Source organism: Ranitomeya imitator, chromosome 7 (assembly GCF_032444005.1).
Source record: "Ranitomeya imitator isolate aRanImi1 chromosome 7, aRanImi1.pri, whole genome shotgun sequence".
NCBI lineage: Eukaryota > Metazoa > Chordata > Amphibia > Anura > Dendrobatidae > Ranitomeya > Ranitomeya imitator.
In genome coordinates, this window is record NC_091288.1 from 81,954,995 (window position 1) to 81,973,046 (window position 18,052).

Genomic DNA, 18,052 nt, shown 5'->3' on the forward strand with positions numbered 1-18,052 from the left:
TTGGACCTTCTATCAAGAATGGATGCCATTAGTAAAACGTTGAAGAACATGTGAGGCCTTTCCTCTTTAATTTTGGAAGACACCAAATCAAAGTAAGTAGAACAAATTTAGTATTTCAATTTTTGCATTGTAATTTCTCCATTGGTCTTAGCTGACATTTTTTGTTTTGCTTTGTGTAGGCAAGAAAATTATTTCTCTGGAAGCAAATTCTGGACTGTTGGAATCAATGAAAAACATTTTAAAATTCACGTTATGCTTCAGTTGGATGGTATGTATTTATCCCACCATTCAATTACATGTGCAAAGCTGTGAATGTAAATTGTATTCAATCATCATATGTCAGAAAGCTGAGAGGCTCTACATTGAGATTTCATTTTTATTATTACAAGCTAAACTGCTGTGTTTTCGTTAGAAAAACAAGGGACTGTCCACGATACAGGCAATTCCCCTTTTTGGAGTCAATGAAACATGTATCCTCAGGCTTTTTTTGGAAGAAGATCATGTTCAAGTGCTTGGTTGTTCCTATGCAATGCCCACACATTTCACAATGATAAATGCAGTAAAGGTTCTTGTCAAAGAGTTGTTTTACTGCATTGTTGTGAAATTATGTGCATGCACAGAGCTATGAGCAATAACTTTTTACTCATTGCATGAGCCACGGCATAGCTAATGCATGTTATAGAAGAACCTTGGAAAGGATCTTCTGCTTTTGTCAAAGGGTCATCTTTTGAATGTTGGATTACGACGTCGCTTTGGACCTTCCATCAAGAAAAGATTCAATCAGAAGAACCTTCAAGAAGATGTGTGGATTTTGTTGAACATTTTTTAAAAAAAACAACAAATCAAGGTAAGTACAACTTATGTAATATTTAAATGTTTGGATATAATCTTCCCTTTTTGTCCAAATATGTTTTTTGGTTTTGCTTTCTTGTAGAACAGGATGATCCTATTACTTACATGGAAGCGGTTCCTGGACTATAGGATTCCTAGGAAGACATTGAAGAATTCAGGTCATATTCCAACTGGGTGGTAAGCAATTGATCAAGAATTCTATCAAATTTTCAAAGCTTTGAATGTAGACAATATGCAATCATCATGTGTAAGAAAGCTGAGAGGCTTTACAATGAGATTGCATTTTTATTACTACAAACTAATCGTTTGTATTTCAGTTAAGAAACGAAAGACCATCCTCGATCCATGCAATCCTCTTTTGGCAGTTGCTTAAATCTGTTATCCTCAAGCCAAATACGGTACGAAATATTTGTTGACCTAACTAGTTGCTTCTGTGCAATACCCTCACATTTTACATTGATAAGTACGGTAAAAGTTCTTAATACAGATTAGTTGCTACTGCATTGTTGCGAATTTGTGTGCCTACGCATAACCTAGGATGTACATTTCTTACGAATTGCATGGCTTAAGCTATGGCTCATGCACTTTGTAGTAGAGCTGAAAAAATACTGCCATTCTTGACAAAGGAGCACCTTCTAAGTGTTGAATTTTGAGGATATTTTGGACCTTCTATCAAGAATGGATGCCATTAGTAAAACATTGAAGAAAATGAGAGGTCTTTACTCTTTAATTTTTGGAAGACACCAAATCAAAGTAAGTAGAACAAATTTAGTATTTCAATTTCTGCATTGTAATTTCTCCATTAGTCTTAGCTGATATTTTTTGTTTTGCTTTGTGTAGGCAAGAAAATTATTTTTCTGGAAGCAAATTCTGGACTCTTGGAATAAATGAAAAACATTTTAAAATCCAAGTTATGCTTCAGTTGGATGGTAAGTATTTATCCCACCATTCAATTACATGTGCAAAGCTGTGAATGTAAATTGTATTCAATCATCATTTGTCAGAAAGCTGAGAGGCTCTAAATTGAGATTTCATTTTTATTATTACAAGCTAAACTGCTGTGTTTTCGTTAGAAGAACAAGGAACCGTCCACAATACAGGCAATTCCCCTTTTTGGAGTCGATGAAACATGTATCCTCAGGCTTTTAGTGGAAGAAGATCATGTTCAAGTGCTTGGTTGTTCCTATGCAATGCCCACACATTTCACAATGATAAATGCAGTAAAGGTTCTTGTCAAGGAGTTGTTTTACTGCATTTTCCTGAAACTATGTGCATGCAAAGAGCTATGAGCAATAACTTTTTGCTCATTGCATGAGCCATAGCATAGCTAATGCATGTTATAGAAGAACCTTTTTGTAAAGGATCTTCTGCTTTTGTCAAAGGGTCATCTTTTGAATGTTGGATTACGACGTCGCTTTGGACCTTCCATCAAGAAAAGTTTTAATCAGAAGAACCTTCAAGAAGATGTGTGGATTTTGTTGAACATTTTTCAAAAAAACAACAAATCAAGGTAAGTAGAACTAATGTAATATTTAAATGTTTGGATATAATCTTCCCTTTTTGTCCAAATATGTTTTTGGTTTTGCTTTCTTGTAGAACAGGAAGATCCTATTACTTACTTGGAAGCATTTCCTGGACTGTAGGATTCCTAGGAAGACATTTAAGAATTCAGGTCATATTCCAAGTGGGTGGTAAGCAATTGATCAAGCATTCTACCAAATTTTCAAAGCTTTGAATGGGGACAATATGCAATCATCATGTGTCAGAAAGCTGAGAGGCTTTACATTGAGATTGCATTTTTATTACTACAAACTTATCTTTTGTATTTCAGGTAAGAAACGAAAGACCATCCTCGATCCATGCAATCCTCTTTTGGCAGTTGCTTAAATCTGTTATCCTCAAGCCAAATACGGTACGAAATATTTGTTGACCTAACTAGTTGCTTCTGTGCAATACCCTCACATTTTACATTGATAAGTACGGTAAAAGTTCTTAATACAGATTAGTTGCTACTGCACTGTTGCGAATTTGTGTGCCTACGCATAACCTAGGATGCACATTTCGTACGTATTGCATGGCTTAAGCTATGGCTCATGCACTTTGTAGAAGAGCTGAAAAAATACTGCCATTCTTGACAAAGGAGCACCTTCTAAGTGTTGAATTTTGAGGATATTTTGGACCTTCTATCAAGAATGGATACCATTAGTAAAACATTGAAGAACATGTGAGGCCTTTACTCTTTAATTTTTGGAAGACAACAAATCAAAGTAAGTAGAACAAATTTAGTATTTCATTTTTTGCATTGTATTTTCTCCATTGGTCTTAGCTGACATTTTTTGTTTTGCTTTGTGTAGGCAAGAAAATTATTTCTCTGTAAGCAAATTCTGGACTTTTGGAATCATTGAAAAACATTTTAAAATTCACTTTATGCTTCAGTTGGATGGTAAGTATTTATCCCACCATTCAATTACATGTGCAAAGCTGTGAATGTAAATTATATTCAATCATCATTTGTCAGAAAGCTGAGAGGCTCTACATTGAGATTTCATTTTTAATACTACAAGCTAAATTGCTGTGTTTTCGTTTTCGTTAGAGAAACAAGGGACCGTCCACGATACAGGCAATTCCCCTTTTTGGAGTCAATGAAACATGTATCCTCAGGCTTTTATTGGAAGAAGATCATGTTCAAGTGTTTGGTTGTTCCTATGCAATGCCCACACATTTCACAATGATAAATGCAGTAAAGGTTCTTGTCAAGGAGTTGTTTTACTGCATTGTTGTGAAACTATGTGCATGCAAAGAGCTATGAGCAATAACTTTTTGCTCATTGCATGAGCCATGGCATAGCTAATGCATGTTATAGAGGAACCTTGGAAAGGATCTTCTGCTTTTGTCAAAGGGTCATCTTTTGAATATTGGATTACGACGTCACTTTGGACCTTCCATCAAGAAATGTTTCAATCAGAAGAACCTTCAAGAAGATGTGTGGATTTTATTGAACATTTAAAAAAGAAAACAAATCAAGGTATGTAGAACTAATGTAATATTTAAATGTTTGGATATAATCTTCCCTTTTTGTCCAAATGTATTTTTTGGTTTTGCTTTTTTGTAGAACAGGATGATCCTATTACTTACCTTGAAGCGGTTCCTGGAGTATTGGATTCCAAGGAAGACATTGAAGAATTCAGGTCATATTCCAACTGGGTGGTAAGCAATTGATCAAGCATTCTATCAAATTTTCAAAGCTTTGAATGTAGACAATATGCAATCATCATGTGTCAGAAAGCTGAGAGGCTTTACATTGAGATTGCATTTTTATTACTACAAACTAATCTTTTGTATTTCAGTTAAGAAACGAAAGACCATCCTCGATCCATGCAATTCTCTTTTGGCAGTTGCTTAAATCTGTTATCCTCAAGCCAAATACGGTACGAAATATTTCTTGAACTAACTGGTTGCTTCTGTGCTATACCCTCACATTTTACATTGATAAGTACGGTAAAAGTTCTTAATACAGATTAGTTGCTACTGCATTGTTGCGAATTTGTGTGCCTACGCATAACCTAGGATGTACATTTCTTACGTATTGCATGGCTTAAGCTATGGCTCATGCACTTTGTAGTAGAGCTGAAAAAATACTGCCATTCTTGACAAAGGAGCACCTTCTAAGTGTTGAATTTTGAGGATATTTTGGACCTTCTATCAAGAATGGATGCCATTAGTAAAACATTGAAGAAAATGAGAGGTCTTTACTCTTTAATTTTTGGAAGACACCAAATCAAAGTAAGTAGAACAAACTTAGTATTTCAATTTTTGCATTGTAATTTCTCCATTGGTCTTAGCTGATATTTTTTGTTTCGCTTTGTGTAGGCAAGAAAATTATTTTTCTGGAAGCAAATTCTGGACTCTTGGAATCAATGAAAAACATTTTAAAATTCACGTTATGCTTCAGTTGGATGGTAAGTATTTATCCCACCATTCATTTACATGTGCAAAGCTGTGAATATAAATTGTATTCAATCATCATTTGTCAGAAAGCTGAGAGGCTCTACATTGAGATTTCATTTTTATTATTACAAGCTAAACTGCTGTGTTTTCGTTAGAAGAACAAGGGACCGTCCACAATACAGGCAATTCCCCTTTTTGGAGTCGATGAAACATGTATCCTCAGGCTTTTAGTGGAAGAAGATCATGTTCAAGTGCTTGGTTGTTCCTATGCAATTCCCACACATTTCACAATGATAAATGCAGTAAAGGTTCTTGTCAAAGAGTTGTTTTACTGAATTGTTGTGAAACTATGTGCATGCACAGAGCTATGAGCAATAACTTTTTGCTCATTGCATGAGCCATAGCATAGCTAATGCATGTTATAGAAGAACCTTGGAAAGGATCTTCTGCTTTTGTCAAAGGGTCATCTTTTGAATGTTGCATTACGATGTCGCTTTGGACCTTCCATCAAGAAAAGTTTCAATCAGAAGAACCTTCAAGAAGATGTGTGGATTTTGTTGAACATTTTTCAAAAAAACAACAATTCACGATAAGTAGAACTAATGTAATATTTAAATGTTTGGATATAATCTTCCCTTTTTGTCCAAATATATTTTTTGGTTTTGCTTTTTTGTAGAACAGGAAGATCCTATTACTTACCTGGAACCGGTTCCTGGACTATTGGATTCCTAGGAAGACATTGAAGAATTCAGGTCATATTCCAACTGGGTGGTAAGCAATTGATCAAGCATTCTATCAAATTTTCAAAGCTTTGAATGTAGACAAAAGATGGTATGGGAGAAGGACCTGCCATGACATCACGGTCACATGACGTCATCACAGGCCCTGCGCACCTGCGCTACAAAGACCTGCCATGACGTCACGGTCATGTGACCGCGACGTCATCACAGGTCCTGCGCTCATACCAACCCTGGGACCGGAAGTTGCCATGGACTACAAGGGGCCCTCGAAAAGGTGAATATATGTTTATTTTTTATTTTTTAACCTGTGACAAACCTGGCTGGGCAATATACTACGTGACTGGTCAATATACTATGTGGCTCTGTGCTGTATACTACTTCGCTGTGCAATATACTACGTGGCTCTGTGCTGTATACTACGTCACTGGGCAATATACTACGTGACTGGCCAATATACTACGTGGCTCTGTGCTGTATACTACGTCGCTGTGCAATATACTACGTGGCTCTGTGCTGTATACTACATCACTGGGCAATATACTACATCACTGGGCAATATACTACGTAACTGGGCAATATACTACGTGGCTATGTGCTATATACTACGTCACTGGGCAATATACTACGTAACTGGGCAATATACTACGTGGCTGCACAATATACATGTCACTAGGCAATATACTATGTAACTGGGCAATATACTACGTTGCTGCGCCATATACACGTCACTAGGCAATATACTACGTAACTGGGCAATATACTACGTGGCTGGGCAATATACTACGTCACTGGGCAATATACTACATGGTTGGGCAATATACTACGTGGTTGGGCAATATACTACGTGACTGGGCAATATACTACGTCACTGGGCAATATACTACGTGGTTGGGCAATATACTACGTCACTGGGCAATATACTACGTAGCTGGGCAATATACTATGTGTCTGGGCAATATACTACGTGTCTGGGCAATATACTACGTAGCTGGGCAATATACTACGTGGCTGGGCAATATACTACGTAACTGTGCAATATACTACATGGCAGGGCAATATACTACGTGGCTGGACAATATACTACGTGGCTGGACATTATACTGCGTGACTGTGCAATATGCTATGTGGCTGGACAATATACTGTACTATGTGGCTGGACAATATACTGCGTGACTGTGCAATATACTACGTGGCTGGGCAATATACTATGTGGCTGGGCAATATACTACATCGTTGGGCAATATACTATGTGGTTGGGCAATATACTACGTGACTGCAATATACTACGTCACTGGGCAATATACTATGTGTCTGGGCAATATACTACGTCACTGGGCAATATACTACGTGACTGGGTAATATACTATGTGTCTGGGCAATATACTACGTCACTGGGCAATATACTACGTGTCTGGGCAATATACTACGTAGCTGGGCAATATGCTACGTGGCCGGACAATATACTACGTGACTGTGCAATATACTACGTGGCTGGGCAATATACTATGTCACTGGGCAATATACTACGTGGCTGGGCAATATACTATGTGGCTGGGCAATATACTGCGTGGCTGGACAATATACTACGTGACTGTGCAATATAGTACGTGGCTGGGCAATATACTATGTCACTGGGCAATATACTACGTGGCTGGGCAATATACTACGTGGTTGGCCAATATACTACATCACTGGGCAATATACTACGTGGCTGGGCAATATACTACGTGGCTGGGCAATATACTACGTGACTGGGCAATATACTACGTGACTGGGCAATATACTACGTGACTGGGCAATATACTACGTGACTGTGCAATATACTACGTGGCTGGGCAATATACTACGTGGCTGGGCAATATACTGCGTGGCTGGACAATATACTACGTGACTGGGCAATATACTACGTGACTGGGCAATATACTACGTGACTGTGCAATATACTACGTGGCTGGGCAATATACTACGTGGCTGGGCAATATACTACGTGGCTGGACAATATACTACGTGGGCATGCATATTCTAGAATACCTGATGCGTTAGAATCGGGCCACCATCTAGTAGTAATATAATGCACCCCCATAGCTGTATAATACACCCCCACAGTAGTATAATGCTCCCCCATAGTCAACTTCTGGCCTCGGATTTGCCGGTGGTGTGTATTGCCATGCACATACCCGAAGGGTCTCTGTGCTGCAACACACTTCAACTAAATGTGGGTCTGAGGATGCACACCCAGTTGAGGATTGTGCTGACGTCATCGAGCCTCCACTCACATGGGTTCGGTCGCGACCTCTGAGATGTTACGCCCCTGTGGGATGTCACATGTCGTCTCTTCTGGAATGTAAATGACTATAATTTCTTCCATAGGGACAGTGTCATGTGCAAGCTGATGTATCAAAGTCATAAAAGTCCATGTTTCAGCAGAGATCGCAGCACAAAGACCAAGTATCTACTGCACAAATTACTGTCCAATGATTTGCAAACTACATTCAGGTAATAGAGTCTATACAGAAAATTACTAGTAAGATGGTAATACGCTAAGTTTGGAGTGTTAAAACTATGTACAATACAATTTACGAATTTGACTCACTTAGGGCAAAATTGAAACCGGTCAGAAAAACGGCATCCCTAATATCAGACACCTAAGACTGACCTATCTCATGGGTTTTTGTTGTGACCTATCTCATGGATTTTAGTTATGTATTCATTCAAGTATCCAGTGCAAGATTGTTAGGGAGGTGGTGAAAGAAATTTGGGTTCTTATAATGTCACAGGTGATCACCGTACAACCTGTACACTGAATATACACTTATAGTGTTACTGAACATGGTACATAACTAGTGATCATTAAATATTTATCATACCACAGATAGGACTATACCACACCCTGACATAAGGTGAAAATTAGAGTACAAAAAACAATACTTTATTGATAAAACATTATAGACCATAAATGCTTGATGGCAATAAAAACGAACAAAACAAGCTGAGTGTCATAAAACAATGGCAGGAGGAAGGCTAGGGAAAGGTCCTAATACATAATCCAACGATAAAAGGGATAAAGCCCCGTATAATTGACACTATAAACGGCGGGATATCCACTCCTATAGAGTCAGGAGTAAGTGGTAGGAACAACGGTTGCTGAGACTAGCACCATGCGGAGTAATCCCCACACATAATTAGTATAAGCGGACAGCGATTGTAAGCCCAAAGTGGTTATGCTACATAGTAACATAGTAACATAGTAACATAGTTAGTAAGGCCGAAAAAAGACATTTGTCCATCCAGTTCAGCCTATATTCCATCATAATAAATCCCCAGATCTACGTCCTTCTACAGAACCTAATAATTGTATGATACAATATTGTTCTGCTCCAGGAAGACATCCAGGCCTCTCTTGAACCCCTCGACTGAGTTCGCCATCACCACCTCCTCAGGCAAGCAATTCCAGATTCTCACTGCCCTAACAGTAAAGAATCCTCTTCTATGTTGGTGGAAAAACCTTCTCTCCTCCAGACGCAAAGAATGCCCCCTTGTGCCCGTCACCTTCCTTGGTATAAACAGATCCTCAGCGAGATATTTGTATTGTCCCATTATATACTTATACATGGTTATTTGATCGCCCCTCAGTCGTCTTTTTTCTAGACTAAATAATCCTAATTTCGCTAATCTATCTGGGTATTGTAGTTCTCCCATCCCCTTTATTAATTTTGTTGCCCTCCTTTGTACTCTCTCTAGTTCCATTATATCCTTCCTGAGCACCGGTGCCCAAAACTGGACACAGTACTCCATGTGCGGTCTAACTAGGGATTTGTACAGAGGCAGTATAATGCTCTCATCATGTGTATCCAGACCTCTTTTAATGCACCCCATGATCCTGTTTGCCTTGGCAGCTGCTGCCTGGCACTGGCTGCTCCAGGTAAGTTTATCATTAACTAGGATCCCCAAGTCCTTCTCCCTGTCAGATTTACCCAGTGGTTTCCCATTCAGTGTGTAATGGTGACATTGATTCCTTCTTCCCATGTGTATAACCTTACATTTATCATTGTTAAACCTCATCTGCCACCTTTCAGCCCAAGTTTATCTTCTCTTGTATTAACTGCTTTACATAGTTTTGTATCATCTGCAAATATCGATATTTTACTGTGTAAACCTTCTACCAGATCATTAATGAATATGTTGAAGAGAACAGGTCCCAATACTGACCCCTGCGGTACCCCACTGGTCACACCGACCCAGTTAGAGACTATACCATTTATAACCACCCTCTGCTTTCTATCACTAAGCCAGTTACTAACCCATTTACACACATTTTCCCCCAGACCAAGCATTCTCATTTTGTGTACCAACCTCTTGTGCGGCACGGTATCAAACGCTTTGGAAAAATCGAGATATACCACGTCCAATGACTCACCGTGGTCCAGCCTATAGCTTACCTCTTCATAAAAACTGATTAGATTGGTTTGACAGGAGCGATTTCTCATAAACCCATGCTGATATGGAGTTAAACAGTTATTCTCATTGAGATAATCCAGAATAACATCCCTCAGAAACCCTTCAAATATTTTACCAACAATAGTGGTTAGACTTACTGGCCTATAATTTCCAGGTTCACTTTTAGAGCCCTTTTTGAATATTGGCACCACATTTGCTATGCGCCAGTCCTGCGGAACAGACCCTGTCGCTATAGAGTCCCTAAAAATAAGAAATAATGGTTTATCTATTACATTACTTAGTTCTCTTAGTACTCGTGGGTGTATGCCATCCGGACCCGGAGATTTATCTATTTTAATCTTATTTAGCCGGTTTCGCACCTCTTCTTGGGTTAGATTGGTGACCCTTAATATAGGGTTTTCATTGTTTCTTGGGATTTCACCTAGCATTTCATTTTCCACCGTGAATACCGTGGAGAAGAAGGTGTTTAATATGTTAGCTTTTTCCTCGTCATCTACAACCATTCTTTCCTCACTATTTTTTAAAGGGCCTACATTTTCAGTTTTTATTCTTTTACTATTGATATAGTTGAAGAACAGTTTGGGATTAGTTTTACTCTCCTTAGCAATGTGCTTCTCTGTTTCCTTTTTGGCAGCTTTAATTAGTTTTTTAGATAAAGTATTTTTCTCCCTATAGTTTTTTAGAGCTTCAATGGTGCCATCCTGCTTTAGTAGTGCAAATGCTTTCTTTTTACTGTTAATTGCCTGTCTTACTTCTTTGTTTAGCCACATTGGGTTTTTCCTATTTCTAGTCCGTTTATTCCCACAAGGTATAAACCGCTTACACTGCCTATTTAGGATGTTCTTAAACATTTTCCATTTATTATCTGTATTCTTATTTCTGAGGATATTGTCCCAGTCTACCAGATTAAGGGCATCTCTAAGCTGGTCAAACTTTGCCTTCCTAAAGTTCAGTGTTTTTGTGACTCCCTGACAAGTTCCCCTAGTGAAAGACAAGTGAAACTGTACAATATTGTGGTCGCTATTTCCTAGATGCCCGACCACCTGCAGATTTGTTATTCTGTCAGGTCTATTAGATAGTATTAGGTCTAAAAGTGCTGCTCCTCTGGTTGGATTCTGCACCAATTGTGAAAGATAATTTTTCTTGGTTATTAGCAGAAACCTGTTGCCTTTATGGGTTTCACAGGTGTCTGTTTCCCAGTTAATATCCGGGTAGTTAAAGTCCCCCATAACCAGGACCTCATTAGGGGTTGCAGCTTCATGTATCTGCTTTAGAAGTAGACTTTCCATGGTTTCTGTTATATTTGGGGGTTTGTAACAGACCCCAATGAGAATTTTGTTACCATTTTTCCCTCCATGAATTTCGACCCATATGGATTCGACATCCTCATTTCCTTCGCTAATATCCTCCCTTAAAGTGGACTTTAGACAAGACTTTACATAGAGACAAACCCCTCCTCCTCTCCGATTTTTACGATCCTTTCTAAACAGACTGTAACCCTGTAAGTTAACTGCCCAGTCATAGCTTTCATCTAACCATGTCTCGGTTATTCCCACTATGTCAAAGTTACCTGTAGATATTTCTGCTTCTAGTTTTTCCATCTTGTTTGTCAGGCTTCTGGCGTTTGCGAGCATGCAGTTTAGAGGATTTTTTTTGTTCCAATCACCTCGCTGTGGATTGTTTTAGAAATGTTCTTACCTCCCTTCTGAGTATGTTTTCCTGGGTCTTCTTTGTTCAAGTCTAATGTTTTTCTTCCCGTCCCCTCTTCTTCTAGTTTAACGCCCTCCTGATGAGAGTAGCGAGTCTTCTGGCGAATGTGTGTTTCCCAGGTTTGTTGAGGTGTAGTCCGTCTCTGGCGAGGAGTCCATCGTACAAGTAATTCACACCGTGGTCCAGGAATCTGAATCCTTGTTGTCTGCACCATCGTCTTAGCCAGTTGTTTGCATCAAGGATCCTGTTCCATCTCCTGGTGCCATGCCCGTCTACTGGAAGGATAGAAGAAAAAACTACCTGTGCATCCAGTTCCTTTACTTTCTTCCCCAACTCTTCAAAGTCTTTGCAGATTGTCGGTAGGTCCTTCCTTGCCGTGTCATTGGTGCCAACATGTATCAGAAGAAATGGTTGGACGTCCTTGGAGCTGAAGAGCTTTGGTATCCTATCGGTCACATCCTTCATCATCGCACCTGGAAGGCAGCATACTTCTCTTGCGGTTATGTCCGGTCTGCAGATGGCTGCTTCGGTGCCTCTCAGTAGTGAGTCTCCCACCACCACCACTCTTCGTTGCTTCTTGGCTGTACTTTTTGCTGTCACTTGTTGCTGTGTGCCCTTTTCTTTTTTGCTTGCTGGTATTGCTTCATCCTTAGGTGTGCCGTCTTCATCCTCTACAAAGATTTGATATCGGTTCTTCAGTTGTGTGGTTGGTGATTTCTCCATGGTCTTCTTGGTTCTTTTGGTCACATGCTTCCACTCATCTGCTTTTGGAGGTTCTCTGACACTTTTTTCACCTTCTGTGACCAGTAGAGATGCTTCTGTTCTGTCTAGAAAGTCTTCATTCTCTTTGATGAGTTTCAAAGTTGCTATTCTTTCTTCCAGACCCCGCACCTTTTCTTCTAAAAGGGCCACTAGTCTACACTTCTGACAGGTGAAATTGGATTCTTCTTCTGGTCGATCTGTGAACATGTAGCACATGCTGCAGCTCACCATGTAGGTTGTCACATCTGCCATGTTGCTCCTAGATCCTGCTGACTTGCTGTGTGTTTTCCTTCTTGTGTAATGTACTCAGCCAAGCTCTCTTGCAATAATGTCCTACAGGCAAATATGCAAATTAGCCTCCTCAAGCTTGAATCCCTGGTTTGGTGATGCTTTCCAAGCAGCTGGTCCCGGCTGTACCCAACGATCTTCTAGCTTAGGGAGACTCTTCGCTTTTCCCAGAAGGCACCTGGAATATGCAAATTAGCCTCCTCAAGCTTGAATCCCTGGTTTGGTGATGCTTTCCAAGCAGCTGGTCCCGGCTGTACCCAACGATCTTCTAGCTTAGGGAGACTCTTCGCTTTTCCCAGAAGGCACCTGGAATATGCAAATTAGCCTCCTCAAGCTTGAATCCCTGGTTTGGTGATGCTTTCCAAGCAGCTGGTCCCGGCTGTACCCAACGATCTTCTAGCTTAGGGAGACTCTTCGCTTTTCCCAGAAGGCACCTGGAATATGCAAATTAGCCTCCTCAAGCTTGAATCCCTGCGGCAAAGTATACCGCCGTTGGTACCACTCACATAGTAGTATTAATGTGCACACACCAAAATCAATAAATAATCATGAGAATTACCCACCGCAATAGGGGACCCTACACGAACCTGCCTCCGCCCCAACGCGCGTTTTGGCACAAACAACCTTCGTCAGGGGACATTGAAGTGAACTACAGCCGTGTACATATAGGAACAACCCCGGAAGTGAAAGGCGGCAATGACCCGGAAGTGACTGACGCTGCCATAGCAACCACCAACGCTGAACACTACAGGAACTCCGGGCAGAGACCAGCGACCACGGGGACCCCACGTGATCAGCCGTCACCCGACCGGGACCTGAGCGCTACAGCGTTGAGGGGGATGACAGCGCATAGAAGAAGTGGTAAGTAACATCACCAATGACAGTATGCCACGCACTAGAGAAAGCGATGTGCCAGAAGTAACACTTCACATACAAGAAATGTAAGCAGAGGTGATAGCAGGATAGTAAATAAACACAATGCTGACTATATTAGGAAGAAAGGGGAAGCGAGGGAAGGGGAGGGGGGAAGAAAGGGGGAAAAGAGAAGGGGGGGGAAAAGAAACAAAGGAGGCAACCATCATATAAATAATTAAATGATACATAATTACTATAAACCCTCCTCTAAATACCAATCCCACCCCAAGCGGACATAAAATGGCCAAATGACCAGATTATGGCACATGTTGCAAAAGTCTACATCCCGACATATTACAAATAATGCTAATAATAGCCCACAGAGTGTACAAAGGGCGGAAATATACAGCCATAAACGGACAATCAAGAAAACCCCAATTAAATCACAATACTAATAAATATAGCATAAATTGCAAAAGTCTACACCCCCTCAATAATATAAATAGCACTACAGCAATCACACTCAAAATATATACGTTTCGGCAATCAATAATTCTTGAAATATTCAGCCAAATTTGGCCATAAATGTCCTCCAACACACGACAGCAACACAAAGTTCATCCGTAGATTGTAGAGAGACGCCTGTAACCGCCTAAGATCATCATAATGGAAAAGCCACCGGGTAGGTAACCTAAACACCATATTGGACTAACATAACAGCAGTTAAAAACTTTAAAACAAAAACATATAAATTTGACACTCATACCCAAATGCTCAAATGCACAGCAGCCACCCGATAACTACAAAAAAGGGGCATAGCTGATATTATCATTTAATCCTATTGGGTGGACCGTATTAAGTGTCCAGATCCACCTAGACTCAATCTGGGCTAAATGTCCAATTGGAGGTGGGAATACGAGGAGGGGGAACTTTCCAACGTTTAGCCCAGATTGAGTCTAGGTGGATCTGGACACTTAATACGGTCCACCCAATAGGATTAAATGATAATATCAGCTATGCCCCTTTTTTGTAGTTATCGGGTTGCTGCTGTGCATTTGAGCATTTGGGTATGAGTGTCAAATTTATATGTTTTTGTTTTAAAGTTTTTAACTGCTGTTATGTTAGTCCAGTATGGTGTTTAGGTTACCTACCCGGTGGCTTTTCCATTATGATGATCTTAGGCGGTTACCGGCGTCTCTCTACAATCTACGGATGAACTTTGTGTTGCTGTCGTGTGTTGGAGGACATTTATGGCCAAATGTGGCTGAATATTTCAAGAATTATTGATTGCCGAAACGTATATATTTTGAGTGTGATTGCTGTAGTGCTATTTATATTATTGAGGGGGTGTAGACTTTTGCAATTTATGCTATATTTATTAGTATTGTGATTTAATCGGGGTTTTCTTGATTGTCCGTTTATGGCTGTATATTTCCGCCCTTTGTACACTCTGTGGGCTATTATTAGTCAGCATATATAGTCAGCATTGTGTTTATTTACTATCCTGCTATCACCTCTGCTTACATTTGTTGTATGTGAAGTGTTACTTCTGGCACATCGCTTTCTCTAGTGCGTGGCATACTGTCATTGGTGATGTTACTTACCACTTCTTCTATGCGCTGTCATCCCCCTCAACGCTGTAGCGCTCAGGTCCCGGTCGGGTGACGGCTGATCACGTGGGGTCCCCGTGGTCGCTGGTCTCTGCCCGGAGTTCCTGTAGTGTTTAGCGTTGGTGGTTGCTATGGCAGCGTCAGTCACTTCCGGGTCATTGCCGCCTTTCACTTCCGGGGTTGTTCCTATATGTACACGGCTGTAGTTCACTTCAATGCCCCCTGACGAAGGTTGTTTGTGCCGAAACGCGTGTTGGGGCGGAGGCAGGTTCGTGGAGGGTCCCCTATTGCGGTGGGTAATTCTCATGATTATTTATTGATTTTGGTGTGTGCACATTAATACTACTATGTGAGTGGTACCAACGGCGGTATACTTTGCGGCAGCATAACCACTTTGGGCTTACAATCGCTGTCTGCTTATACTAATTATGGGTGGGGATTACTCCGCATGGTGCTAGTCTCAGCAACCGTTGTTCCTACCACTTACTCCTGACTCTATAGGAGTGGATATCCCGCCGTTTATAGTGTCAATTATACGGGGCTTTATCCCTTTTATCGTTGGATTATGTATTAGGACCTTTCCCTAGCCTTCCTCCTGCCATTGTTTTATGACACTCAGCTTGTTTTGTTCGTTTTTATTGCCTTCAAGCATTTATGGTCTATAATGTTTTATCAATAAAGTATTGTTTTTTGTACTCTAATTTTCACCTTATGTCATCTTTTTTCTGGGTATGAACCTGTACACTGACACTATAGACAGAGCTCATGTGTGCAATGTCACTTGTGATCACTGTCTTACCTGAACACTGACACTATATACAGAGCTCCTGTGTATAATGGCACTTAGTATTTTTTTTTTTAATTAATGATCAGTATTGTATTTTTTTATAACGGTGGACACACTGAGGGCAATGCTGGAGGACACTGGGGCAATGCTGGAGGACACTGGGGCAGATTGCTGGAGGACACTGGGGCAGATGGCTGGAGGACACTGGGGCAATGCTGGAGGACACTGGGGCAGATTGCTGGAGGACACTGGGGCAGATGGCTGGAGGACACTGGGGCAGATGGCTGGAGGACACTGGGGCAGATGGCTGGAGGACACTGGGGCAATGCTGGAGGACACTGGGGCAGATTGCTGGAGGACACTGGGGCAGATGGCTGGAGGACACTGGGGCAGATGGCTGGAGGACACTGGGGCAGATGGCTGGAGGACACTGGGGGAGATGGCTGGAGGACACTGGGGCAGATGGCTGGAGGACACTGGGGCAGATGGCTGGAGGACACGGGCAGATGGCTGGAGGACACTGGGGCAGATGGCTGGAGACACTGGGGGAAATGCTGGACATACTGGGGCAGATTGCTGGACACACGGTTGGTAATATTCTGGACACACTGTCTGGGGGCAATGCTGGACGCACTGGGGCAGATTGCTGGACACACTGGGGCACTATGCTGGACATACTGGGGCAGATTGCTGGACACACTGGGGGTAATATGCTGGACACACGGGGGCAGATTGCTGGACACACTGGGGCAGATTGCTGGACACACTGTCTGGGGGCAATGCTGGACACACTGGGGGCAATATGGTGGAGACACTGGGGCAGATTGCTGGACACTGGGGCAATATGCTGGACATACTGGGGCAGATTGCTGGGCACACTGGGGGCAGGACTGGAGGCATGGGCAGAATGTAGACACGGGGCATGATTGGAGACACGGGGCAGAATGAAAGACATGGGGCAGGATGGATACGATGGAGACATATGGGGCAGGATGTGGAGATCATATGGAGTAGAATGGATACTCATGAGGGCAGGATGCGAGAACATATGGCTGGAGCCTGGAATGAGACACACGGGGCCAGGGTGGGGAATATTATTACCATAGGGGCTGCATAGGGCAGCACGGTGGCGCAGTGGTTAGCACTACAGCCTTGCAGCGCTGGGGTCCTGGGTTCTAATCCCACCCAGGACAACATCTGCAAAGAGTTTGTATGTTCTCTCCGTGTTTGCGTGGGTTTCCTCCGGGCACTCCGGTTTCCTCCCACATTCCAAAGACATACTGATAGGAATTCTAGATTGTGAGCCCAATCGGGGACAGTGATGATAATGTGTGCAAAACTGTAAAGCGCTGCGGAATATGTTAGCGCTATATAAAAATAAAGATTATTATTATTATTATAGGGGCTAATTAAGGGATATTATTACTGCAGTGATGTATTTATTTTATTTTTTGAGTATACTGTTTTAAATGGGGGTCAGTCCTGTTACTGTGCAGAGTGACACTATATCGCCTTTTTTCTTCATGTGGTGTAATGTAGAAGTTGTGAAAAATTAAGTAATGTGTTCTACAAGCGGAGCTCGAGATAACTGTGTTATTTCCTGCAGAAACGAGTCCTGGCTGGAAGAAATGATGGTGGTCTGTGCTGGATGAAAGATGAAGGACTTCACCTAGAGACGTCACTGGTGAGTCAGTGTTACCTATACACTGACACTATACACTGTATACTATATAGAGGTCCTGTGTATAATACCACCAGTGATCTCTGTATTACCTCTACACAGACACTGCATACTAAGTACAGATCTCCTGTGAATACTGGCACTTATGGTGATAGTATTGTGTTGTTGTTTTTTACTGATCAGTATTGTAGTATTCAGTCACTATGTGGTGGTAATATGTGGTCTGGAAATGGTGTTGTGGTATTTGTCCCTTGTATGTGATATTTGGTCACCAAGTGGTGGTAATATGTGGTCTTGACATGGTGCGGTGGTATTTGTTCCTTGTATGTGATATTATTCGATCACTGTGGTTGTAATTTGT